This window comes from Corvus hawaiiensis, chromosome 7, assembly GCF_020740725.1.
Source record: "Corvus hawaiiensis isolate bCorHaw1 chromosome 7, bCorHaw1.pri.cur, whole genome shotgun sequence".
NCBI classification, from domain to species: Eukaryota; Metazoa; Chordata; class Aves; order Passeriformes; family Corvidae; genus Corvus; species Corvus hawaiiensis.
The window spans coordinates 19,141,889-19,153,959 of NC_063219.1; the positions used below are offsets into that span (position 1 = coordinate 19,141,889).

General features: G+C 45.2%; 1 long non-coding RNA gene across 1 annotated transcript; it reads right to left on the bottom strand.

Moving 5' to 3' along the window:
- Positions 1 to 2,522: 2,522 nt before the first annotated feature.
- On the bottom strand, positions 2,523 to 11,929 carry LOC125328266. Its single transcript, XR_007204638.1, has 2 exons — positions 11,741 to 11,929; positions 2,523 to 3,238 (listed from the first exon to the last, which is right to left on the bottom strand). It is a non-coding gene; the product is annotated as an uncharacterized LOC125328266 (long non-coding RNA).
- Positions 11,930 to 12,071: the final 142 nt, after the last annotated feature.

Sequence of the window (12,071 nt, forward strand, 5' to 3'; positions counted from 1 at the left end):
TGGGCTTAGAAAGTTTTAAAGTCTATTCTGCATTCCAAGGCTGTCTTTGGAGCAGTTATTTCTTGGCTTCTCTGCGCGGGTAGTGCCCATTCCGGATCGATGGGAATGGGCCCGTATGGCAGCGTGTTGCAGAGGGAGGAGTGTTACACGTGCGTGCTTGCTGGCAGGAGCCGGGGTCGGGCCGGTGCTGCCGTCGGAGCTCCTCGTGGCTCTGCGCAGCTCATGCCTGCAGCGTTTTATTTCCTACATGCCAAATGTGTGTGCTCAGCACAGAAACTGGTAAACCACGCAGCAAATCAAATCTGCAGCTGTTGCAAGAGTGTGTGGGATGTGTAAGTTAACAAAATATATGCACCTGAGTCTCGGAAAGTCAGTGCCTGGCAGCCCGCGGCTGGCTGAGCAGGAACATGGCGGGCTCCTGCCCTTGGCGGCTCTGCTGCTGCTGGGGGGGGGGGGGCAGGGCTTTGGCTTCGCTCTGCTGGGCCCTGAGGGGCAGGAACTCTGCGCAACGGGGGAATTGACAAGGCTAAGACTGGATACGGGGATTTCTCCAAACAGATAACATACCAAGGGCTGTTTTGGTAAGAGTGGGGATGGAAGAAGTACTGCTCTGTGTGGATCATGTTTTCATCCCTAGTGACCCAGGCCCACCCCAGCAGAGCTGGGAGCGGGGAGCACTGGCTGCAGAGCCCCGCCACAGGCAGAGACCCTCCACCCCTCCCAGGCGGCATCACCAGGCCTCAAGGTACTTGGGTCTGGAATCAAAAGAGCTGAAGTAAATGTTTTTATAGAAGGGCATGTGGTGACAGGACAAGGGACAATGGCTTTAAACTGGAAGAGGTTGGGATTAGATATTAGGAAAAAATTCTTCACTATGAGAGTGGTGAGGCACTGGAAGCTATGGATGCCTCATCCCTGGAAGTGTTCAAGGCTAGGCTGGGTAGGGCTTTGAGCAGACTGGTGTAATGGAAGGTGTCCTTACCTAAGGCTGGGGGTTGGAATTTGATCTTTGAGGTCTTTGCCAATCCAACCCGTTCCGTGATTCTGTGAAATCCCTGCACTGCTTGTACCTCTGATACCAAGTTCACTTGCTGTATTTTGGCATAATGATCACAGCAGCATGCTAGGGGGAGGGAGGAGGGTTTAAGAGGGTGATTTGGGAAACCTGTTTGTGAGGACCTTCACCCCCCATGGCCGTGGCCACAGAGGAGCTGCCTGCCCCTGAAGCACAGCACGTGGTGAACACGTGCGGCCCCAGCTTCCGTACCTGCACCTGCCAACAGAGAGAGTTACCTTGTGCAAAGGGGTTCGCAGAGCTTGATTTATAGTAAACATGTAATAGTTTAAGGGTTAATAAAGTCCTTGCTCAGTAATGAGGAAGGCTGTTGCCCACATAAAAAGGTTCCCAGGAGCAAGCCAGGGCCGTACAGGCGCCGAGGGAAGACCCTGCAGATTGGCATGTGAACACTGCGGGGTTTGATCTCACCAGGCCGCTGCACGGCCCCAGGCGTGGGCTGGGGGCACAGAGCTGGTGCTGCTGCTCTGGCCCAGGCCCAGGACTCACTCCCCTCTCTTGTCTTGTGCTAGGAACATTCACCCATGCTGTGTAAGGACAGAACCAGCTCTAACCAGTGGTTCTCATGCCACTGAAGGGCCACCTTGCCAAATCTGTCAGCAAAAGATTCTTTGACAATTGCATGCAAACCCCTCTAGTTGCTGAAGAGTTAAACTTTTCTGTAATATGAATCATGTGTGAAGTATCCAAATTTGGTTTTAATTCCTGTTTAAGTTTCAAAGCACAAGCGTCATTGGAGGTAGCAATACTAACATCAAACAGCCTTGATAAGATCAACAAATTACTAAGTATAATTGTTTGTGCTGGGGTGTGTGCAAGGAGATAAATAACTCATAAATTAAACCAGTGCCTGAGGGTGAGTCATTCATGGATTCAGAGCTGTCCTGACACTCACAAGCAAAAAGTAATTTTCTCTTAGTTCAGTAATTATGCATTTCAAGATATAAGATCAGCAATCAATGCTAGGTGTGCTTGCAAAGGTGGAAGGATACGTCAGCTATTGGAGTTTCCCATACACCGATTAACAAGAAAAGTCTGTTGCTTTTCTCTTTAGTGGGGAGTAGTCAGACTGAGGTACACTTCTTCAAAAAGATAATGACGAATAAAGAGATTAAAAATAGATTAAAGGTCAGTTTTTGCTGTTACAAATTGGCAGCATTCTCCTGGCTTCAACAGAGCAGTACTAGTTTATGTTAGCAGAAAATCTGTCCCAAATTATTAAAGAAAATCAACAACCCCCCTGTGATGAGTGCTGTTAGTCATCCAGGCTAGTGCCTGCTCTGAGAGGCACCTGGCACCTCGCTGGCTGTGCTGCAGCTCATGCACTCTCACGTGGGGTCATTAGAGCCCCTTCCTGACTTATTCATAAGACCCCATGAGGATCTTGGTCTAATCAGGGTTTTCCTAAGGACAGGGAATAGTAATGTAATCTGTTATTGTAACAACATCATCTTGATCTGCTTTTATTTACTAATGTTTTGCCAGCCATTAAATATTTTTCTGCCCAATTCAGACAGAAATCACACTGAGAAATAATATTTTTGGAAATGTGGTGTAAATCTCACAGCTGCTCAACAATAGTTGCTGCTGGGATAAACTCCCAGCCTGCAGGAGACAATTGATGTGTAACTTACAACTCCTGACCAAATGGATCCCAAATAGCCTTGACCTCGTCAGTCTGTGGAGTGTCGTGATGGGGAAAGAGTGGTGGAAATCCTCCTGGAGAAGGACAGGAAGTCTGTGATGGTCGTTGATGGGTTCTCTCAGTCCTCAAGTGTACTAATAGTGCATCAGTTTCCATCCACAGGTTTATAGGAGAGATGGAATCACAGCTGGTTTACAGTTACCTGTGTGACACACGTCACCTTCATTAAATGATGCCACCTTCTTGTGACACCTCCATCCCTTGCACACAGCCTGGCCTCTGAAGGCTGCCTGAGGTTTTTGCAATTCCTACCAACCCAGCAGTGCAGTCACCTGGTGCTCAGGAACTTGTCACCAGGTAATGAGGACACTTCTGCTATTGTGAACCACCTTTTACATGCTGTGTTGCAGGAAACCCTTCACCTGGAGGAGGTTTGTGTCTAACACCAGGGTGTTGGTTTGAGATGCGCTTGTGGAAAGTGTTGGAGGTCATCTCTGGCTTCACTGGCAGATGCCATTCTGGGAAAGAAAGAGAAATGTTTAATTTATATTTACTATTTGGGAAAAAAGCTGTAAGCACTCCCTTTTATCCCAAAATAAAAACGAGTTAATGACTGGAGTGTTTAGCCCATTCGGGATGTCACTGTTTTCAATTACGTGCCATTCTGATGGGAGAGCACAGATTCTTAGGCTGAATGGAGATTTGTGCTCCAGCTATTTGTGCCTTTTAAAACATTTTCTTTACTACTTTAAGAGAAAACTGTAAAATGACAATAATGACATATTATTACAAGTAAATTACACTGTAAAATAGCATTAATATTGCAGTTGAAACCTAGAATTTGAAATAAGATGGAAATATTCATTTGCACACAGCTTTTGTTCTTATCAAAAGCAATTTGGATTAGGAATGAGATTTACTTAGCGCTTGCACTCTCAGGCGAGCTAATGCTCAGTCACCTGGACTGAGCAGGCTGTCAAGCTCATCTGTCACCAGTGCACAGGAGCCTCGGGCAAAGCCTGGCACTCCCCGGAGTGGCACAAAGGAGCAGAGGTGCTGCAATGCAGCTCAGAAAGGCCTCCTGTGCAGAGATGCTCTGGGCTGGCCACCTGGGGATTGGGCTGGGCAGCCAGGGCTCCCATGGGACTGGGTTGGCCTCTGGTTTGCCTCCACAGCAGAGGAGGATCTGTACCACAGAATGTGAAACCCACTTGTCCCCCACCTAATGGAGAAAGACTAATAGGAATTAGAAATTAATAAACCCAGAGTGGGTGCAGGGTAGTAATGGGGGACCTTGAGCTTTGGGAGAACACTCAGTAATTTAACACTCCATTTCATGAAAATTGTCCCTTGAATTTGACAGCCCTGTTCTTTAAAGGTCAAGGGGTTTTGGCCTTATTTTTCCTCTCATCCATTCATAAATAGGAAACCATCAGACCCTGGAAGGGCTACTTCTGTACAGAGCAATTTTGCACTGGTGAGGACTGCAGGAGAGCCCCTTTATAGGGGTATGTAGAAGGGATGGGGTATCAAACTGTATTTAATTGCTCCTTTTAAAGCTGTGTTGGCATTAAAGTTGGTTGGCCTTTCAAGTGGGACATGCTATTGTACATTAAATTAGGACCACCAGCAAGGCCCCATAAACTCCTTGTGGCAGTGGGTCTTAAATCTTCCCCTCTCTCCATGCTTCATTCCCAAACAGAATGGACCTCCCCTTCTTCACACCTCGGGCGAGGGCAGCCAGCTCACCAGGAGATCAGCCCACTCTTTGATGGTCACAGGATGAACAGGGAAACCCTAGGAATCCAATCACTTTTTCTTTTTGGTCATAGATTTCATTAATTTTATTTTTTGCATCAGCACAAAGAAGAGAGTAATGCATCTAGAACTGATCTTTCAGGCAACTTCTGCTCAATGTTACCCTTTCAGCACTTGTTCTCTCTGCCCATCTGAATAACACAAGGGAGGCACAAAATTTCCATATGGGGAAATATGTGGAGAGCCTCCTATACTTCTGTAATCCTTTGCAGCAGTGATAAATCTCTATTATCTGTCTTTGCAGTAATTTTGCTGTGGAACAGAGGAAATGAATTGGCTGGCACTGAATCCTGTGGTGTGCTCCTCATGACCACACACAGGTGATGTTTCTGGGAAACAGAGGATGGCAATTCAGGCCAGAAGGCACTGCTGGGATGCTGCTGCTATGCTGGCTGTGTAAGGTAAGCCCCAGGCAACCTTCCCTCTCCTCTGGATAAATGGGGCTGCAGGGAGGTCCAGGCTGTCCCTGGTCCTGCAAACCGCTAATTTACTCCTGCCCTGCTGACACACACAGGGCTAGCTGGGAATAAACCAGTATATCCTTGTTGGAAACATTCTTCTTCAGTAATTCCCAGACTGTATGGACGTACATTTGGAAAAGATGAAGAAGCAACTTGACCAGCAACCTCCTGTGGCTCTGTGCCAGTCCCCAGCCCGGTGCCTGGGAGAGGAGCAGTGAGCACAGCACAGTAGTGCTCCATCCCACCACTGCCTTCCATTTCTCCAGTGAAAACGGGTGCTCCTGCAACAAATCAGATGTTGTTAACATGTAACATTAGTTTTAGGGTACAAGAGCTTTTTTGAAATTATGCCTGAGGCATTAAAAACAAATTAAAAATACAAGAAGTTGGGATGGTGATGGGAGTCAGAGGGTGCGATCCCAAGGCTGCCTACAGCTCCCAAGGTGGAGCCAGAGCTCAGGCAGCTTGCAGAGTGCTTCTGCTGCAGTGGCTATGCCTCCCTTCCCTGCTTCTGGCATCAGCTTTTACAAGTGTCCTGGGTGCTCCTGATGGCATGGTCCCAGTGACAGCAAACTGGCAAAGCTAAGTGGTGCTCAGCATGGCAGGAACTGCTGCTGTGCCACTGTTTGTGCAGGGCTGGGAGTGTTTCTGGGGGGCAAATGACTTATTTTGGCAAACTGCAGTTTTGAAACAGTTTTCAGTTCTTCTATGAGGAATAACATGAGGTGTCATTTAAGACAGGCTTGAAAAACGTGGTTTTATCTTCTAAGTAAGCTCCTGGAATGGTTTGGAAGGGCATTGGCATTGTAGCACCTCTGAGATGAGTATGTTCACTCTGAAATCAGTACTATTTTCAAAGGCAGTGGAGGTCTATTTGCATGACTTGTATTTTAACACTGTGTCAGATGGTATCTTAGAAGTATGCATGGATTATTTCTAGCAATCAGTAAGAATACGTATGTTATTTGTGTTCCACTAGATGTCCTTACTTGGGACAAAACACCTTTAAATGCATTAGAAATCAAGACGTGCTATCCCTGACAGTCCCAGTGGGCACCTGCAAAATAAGAGAGCTGTTTTCTTTTTGGGGCTCAAAGACCAGCCCAGGAAACCAAAGGTGTTTTGGTGCCTGAGCCTTGCTGGGGGCCTGGCTGAGGACCCCAATGCCTGGCAAGCCTGTTGGTTCCCTTAGGAGTCCCCATCCAAGTGGGATGTAGGAACAAGTGTCCTTCATCTGATGGTATGAAAAAACCCAAACCCAAACCTCAACTAGTTAATCCATTTTTTTTGAAAGTATCTCTAATAAGACAGATATTCAAAAGCACTTTGACAAAGCTACTTCATCATAACAATGAGCAAATAAGAAAAAATGAGCAGGAGAGGTTCTGAGATAGGAGAGAGAAAATGCTGTCTCGGTGTCCCGTGCTAACAGAAGAGATTTTATGCTTTATATCTGAAATAACCAAAAAGGAAGGCCATATCTAGGGCCAGTTCTGTTATGGTTTTCAGACAAATGCAATTTTAATCATAATGATCTCACTGTATACAGTGAAACTACTCTGTTCTTGGAGTTACTGATGTGCCTATCTTTGCCTAAAGACAAATACATTTTTATAAGCAAATTAAGGGTAGTCATGCTTTAAATCTTTGTTATCCCAGTTAGTTAAATTGGGGTCCAAGGAAACCTTTCTGGGCCAGAATCAGAATAGACTTCTGTATCCTAATTATGTAAATATTTTTAACAAATGTGATATTTACCAGTGCTCCAGCGATGAGTGGGTATGTGGGAAATGCAATGAAATATTAAAATGTTTGTGACATATTCTTGCATATTTAAAGATTTGAGGATTTTGTTCAGCAGCTGGGGGTATGAGCCTGCAATACCTACATTTATGCTTTCTCTTCTTCATAAACCCATGGAAACTTTTCAGAAAAGTTTTAACTACAACATGTCGATGAACTATAAAAGAAAGGTTTATTTTGTGTATACCCTCTTTACCGGAGGTCCATAGTTGGACTCTGCATTACAGCTTCTGGATCTCATGTGCTCAGTTTGTGCTTTTGATCATGCCACTCTTTGCACAAAGCTGAGAGAATTTCTGCTTCATAAAGAGGAAAATACAGACACGTTTTGATGTCTATAGAAATGCATGTTTGCTCTTATTTTTGAGGCAGGGGAACTTAGGGTTTAACATCTCCACAGCTCTTCTTAAGCTTCTGTGCCATCAAAGTTTCTGAGAAGGTCTTAATGGGGAATAGAAATCATTTGGTTGTGGTGGTGATGGTGTCCTTGATACGTTTTTCTTTAAAGGTTGTACACTGATAAAAATAGTAAGTAACCCAGTCTACTCATAACCACTTCATCTTTAAGTTCATGCAAGTTTAGGGAGGTGTAAGTGACTAAAAGGATGAGTGCTTAAGATTCACTGAGTGATACTGCAAATACAAGGACTGAAATACCAAAGGAGTAAAGGATATGTAGACCTTTGCCCATTACATCAAGAAAATGAAAAAGTTAGGAAGGGGGAGGGGGGGGATTCCTGTGCTACATTTTTCAAGTCCTACTCCAAAAGGGGTAACCAGCCCATTAGTATAGGTGCCAGGAAGCTGCTTTTGTGACATCTCACCAAACACACCTACTTTCACTGGACCATAGAAAGATCAATCCTGTCTGAAAACCACCCATTACCTAAGACACCTAATTTATATTAGAAGCTCACTAAAAGGCACTGTCTGGCCCCCAACCTTCACTGCCAGTGATAAAGAGGATGTTTTACACCATATGTGACACTTAATCAAAACCGATATTCTTTAACAAACCCTTAACCTCTAGCACACAGGAGTCATATGAGGCCAAGGGACAAGACACAGATCCAGCTCGGGGTGGCATATCCTTTGATTAAGATGATACAGATTTCCCATTTTTATCAGGGTTACAGATTCTGGATATATCCCTTTTTGATTTGTCAGCATTAAATTTCAGTAGAGGTTCAAGCCAAAGAGAGACCAAGACTAGTTCTGTCTTCAGCTGTGTATTAGGAGATAATTTCTCTGAATCCTCTGCAGTAATGATCCTCAGATCTTCTCATCTTTCTGTAAGCAAGTTTTCCTGGGAACCTGGATTTAAACTATGGCACAAACCTTGCTTGCATCTGGGTCCTTTCTTAAGGAGGAGTATCTAAATACTCTTATTCTTTGAGCCCTGAAATGGACCTTTTTTTCTTTCCTTAGGTCTTTTTCAAAGAGGCAAACCTTCAAGTGAGTTCTTTCACCCTCCCTTGGATTTCTGGGGCAGGAGGTTTTACTTATGGAGTATACAGTACTTTAGATGAGGATTGCAAACTTCAGGGGGTTAGACAGTTTTCACTGCCTGCAGTACATTGGAATCTCAGTTAGAGTTGACTTTACTCCTGGGTGACTTCTCTTTCCCCCCAGTTTTTTAGGTAAACCCTTATTCTAATATTTGCATGTGGCTGGTTTGGGCATGGAGATGTCTCTCAAACTCCTCATCACAGGGTTAAGTGTGGCTTGTTTCCCTCTTTGTAGTCAAATTTTTCAGCTGGAAGTTTAGATTTTGTTAGGAACATGGTTCTGCAGAAATTATTTCTAGTCACTATTCCTTGAAAATAACATGCTGCTTTATTATTAATGTGTAAAGGAGCTCTTGGAAAGGCTTTTGCTTTTCAGTTGTATGTTCTTAAACACTGAACCAGCACATCTGTTCTGCGAGACTCTGTGGCTGGCTGGAGGATATGGGCTCACTTCTGCCAAGTGCACAATATCCTTGCTCAGCACACAGAAATGTTTCTTATTTGGACTCTTTTCATTGTTATGGTCGTTACTAGTACATTTATAAGCAAAGCTCTCTCCGTGAGGAACTGTCTTTCTCCTCCTACTTTTCCACAGGAGCAAGGAAGCCCCTCTACCCTCACAGAGAAGCCAAGATAATCTATAAATTTCTCTAGCAAAAAAGGACAAGATTTTGCATGAGTTTGAGATTCCAGGAAAGAGGCAAGTAGGAAGCAATGGCTCTCAAGCCCTTCAGACCTTCTTTTTACTTTAAACTCCATGAGGGAAGAAGGGGCAATAATGTAGGCTACTTCCTTTAAGAGAGAACTCCGGTCATAGAAAGACCTGTAATCACGTTAAAATATATTCAAAGGCAGCTTCTGTTTCATAAATGCAAAGCTGGCAAACAGAACTCTGGAGGACTGGTTCTAGTTTATGGCATATCACATAGATCAAAGGTCAGCCTTTTATTCTCCTGTACCTTGGTTTTTAAAGCTTCTTTAATATACAGAAGCACAATCAAGGAGAAAGACTTGCATCTCAGCTGCCACTCCCAATTCCTTACCCATCTTGATTTCTTAATCAGAAAATTAATTGGGCCTTGGAATCTCAATTTTTCTTAAATCTCTTCAGATTTAATCAGTGTGTTCTGCTGGAAGCAATCTTTCACTTAAGATTTCATAGCAATGTAGCTAGAGAAACCATGTCATTTCCTGCATCAAATACATCAAAGTTATGTGTGTTGGGGTTTTTTAACTTTGTCCCATGCTTCAGTTTTGGTCTCTTTGCTCTAAGGAAAGAGTGTTTTATTTCTTGTTTCTACTGGGGGGTGAATCTGCTCTACTGCAATGCAGTCTAAAATTAATACATTTCCAGGGAAGGAGGAGCAGATGCCTCCTTCTGTGCAGTGTGCTGGTACAGGAGCTGACAGCAGTGGCAGGGATGCTTTTCACAACCAATGCCTTCTCTGTTGCACGTGGTAGGAAGCACAGCCTCTTGGTATCATCATTTAATTAAAAGGCAGAAGGCAGACTGTGCTGTGACCAAGTGCTGCCACTATTATTTAACGACACTTCCCAAACATGAGTGCTCTCACAGCAATGAGAGATGTAGCCTCCCTTGTCCCTAACTTGGGCATTCAATTTACTGTTCGCTGTGTCCCAGTGAATACTTTGATTCTCTCATGAGATGGGAGGGTAGTTTGTGTTTCCAGATTTAAAGCTTGCTATTGCAGAGATTTGGCTCTGGCATTCACAGGAGGAAGTTGCCTTGGGGGCCAGAGGGCTGCATTAAAGCATTTAACAGACTGCTCAGGTTGCCATTATATATGGGGTCAGCTAAAAGCAGTGCAGTCCCATGGCAAGGTGCCTGGTCTGTGGTTTGTCTTGAATTGAAGCTTTCTAAAGAGGCTTATGAATATTTGGAGAGAGTTTTCCCTTTTGGCTTTGTTTTAAACCCAAGATTTGGCCCCAGTGTTAGACATTGCCACATGCAGAGAGGAGTCTTGCTTGGCTTTGCTGCACAGGTGCAAACCGCACTTTTCACTCCTGTGCACACTGCGACTTTGAGCTCCCTCTTTGAGCTCTTCCTCAGCTTGGGGGGTTCCTCTGAGGTTTTGTTAAACATGATTTCAGCCCAGCTGAGGACACGAGGGTGTGCCAAGGGTGCTGGGCTGTGGCTCACCCCCACCCGCAATTGTCCACCCATCCATCTACCCCCAGCTGGCTTTCCCAGGGGCTGGCAAATCTGAGATGTGGGACACTCTGTGTTGGAGGCACCTGTTTCATCCCAACCATGCCTGAAAACACGTGCTGGGTATTGAGTGGCTGAAGTTACTTCATGCTCTGTGAATGCAGAGCTGCTGTAAGGTGGCCTCTTGGACTCAGGTGCCCTTTTTCTGCTCTACTCCCAACAACAGCAACTCCCTGTCTCTTCCCTGCTTTCCTCTCCTTGTCAGCTCTGTGAACTGCTCAGTGATGGGTATACACAAATGCCTCTACCTGCCCTCTGCTTTGCAGGATTAGGAAATAAGTAAGACACCAGCCATCTGTGTGTTCCAGCAATCACAACAGCATCCATAGAGCATGGACTTTGGTTCGTTCACAAATATTAGTAAAAAAACTCCTCTTTCATATTTGCCTGGAAAGCAAGCTGGAACTCATTATAGCTGCATGCTTTATGGAAGCTTTGTAAGTGGTGATCACAAGATACCTGGCAAAACTTTAACAGCATACAATGACATCCAAGTTGTCTATTTTCTGGAAAATATATTAAAATTGCCAGTTTTGGCTCTGGGATTAGACTGTAATACAGAACATTTTGAGATAATTCAGGAGTAAAAATACAAAACAGCTTGACACAGACTAATAGAAGAAGGGAAATAAAAAGGCTGTCTTAAATTCTGGTGGCAGGCCAACATGAGTATTTAGAAATTAAATCCTAAATCTGACTTGTGGACTAGGAGCAGCTTGTGATGAGTACTGCAGGGGGCAAGGGGCAGCTTCGAGGTCTGTGTGTGTCCTGGCTCTCCAGAGCATTGCAGGTGCTGTCCTCGGGCCGGCTCTGCTGGTGCCATCAGCAGTACCAGCTGGGCAGGGAGCTCGTGTGGGACTGCTCTGCCCTCTTCCCCTCAAGCCTCCCAAAGGACGGATTGGATGAGTGGCAGGAAAAATAAAAAAGCTGATGGGTGTGGAAAGATTAAGATGTCTGTTGATGCCATTTGGCCATACAGCTACAGCCCTGCTATCGAAGAAGCTGAGGCCCTGGACACTGGCTCTACCTCTCCCCAGGGCTTGCAGCCACTCAGGTCCCAGAGACTCCCCTGCATTTGAGGAGGATGAGGATTTTAGGTCTTGCAAAACCAGCCAGCAAAAGAATTTAGAGCGCCCCTAAAATGTATCATGAGCCCATCTATAGCTGGTTGTTGGATGCAGGTATGGAGAAGGAACCTACCTCATTCCAAGGGAGACACAGGGCTGTAAAGGCATGTCGCTCCTGTCCCGGAGAAGGGACGGTGCCTCTGAGGGCCTGGCACACCTGTGAGTGCCGTCAGGTCTTGGCTGCGAGGTTCCCTGAATCCCCATTACGTGCTTACTTTCACTTTCACTTTCACTGCTAATTGGCACTTTTTAGCCATTTTTGCATGTGGAGCGTGTTAACACAGGATAGGGTTATTATCAAATTAATTAGGAGCTCCCTCCAATTATTCCTGCTGTGCCTGCCGGGCTGTCCCCGCTCCCCCCGACGGGCTGATTGGCTACCATAGACCCTCTGGCTGTGAACG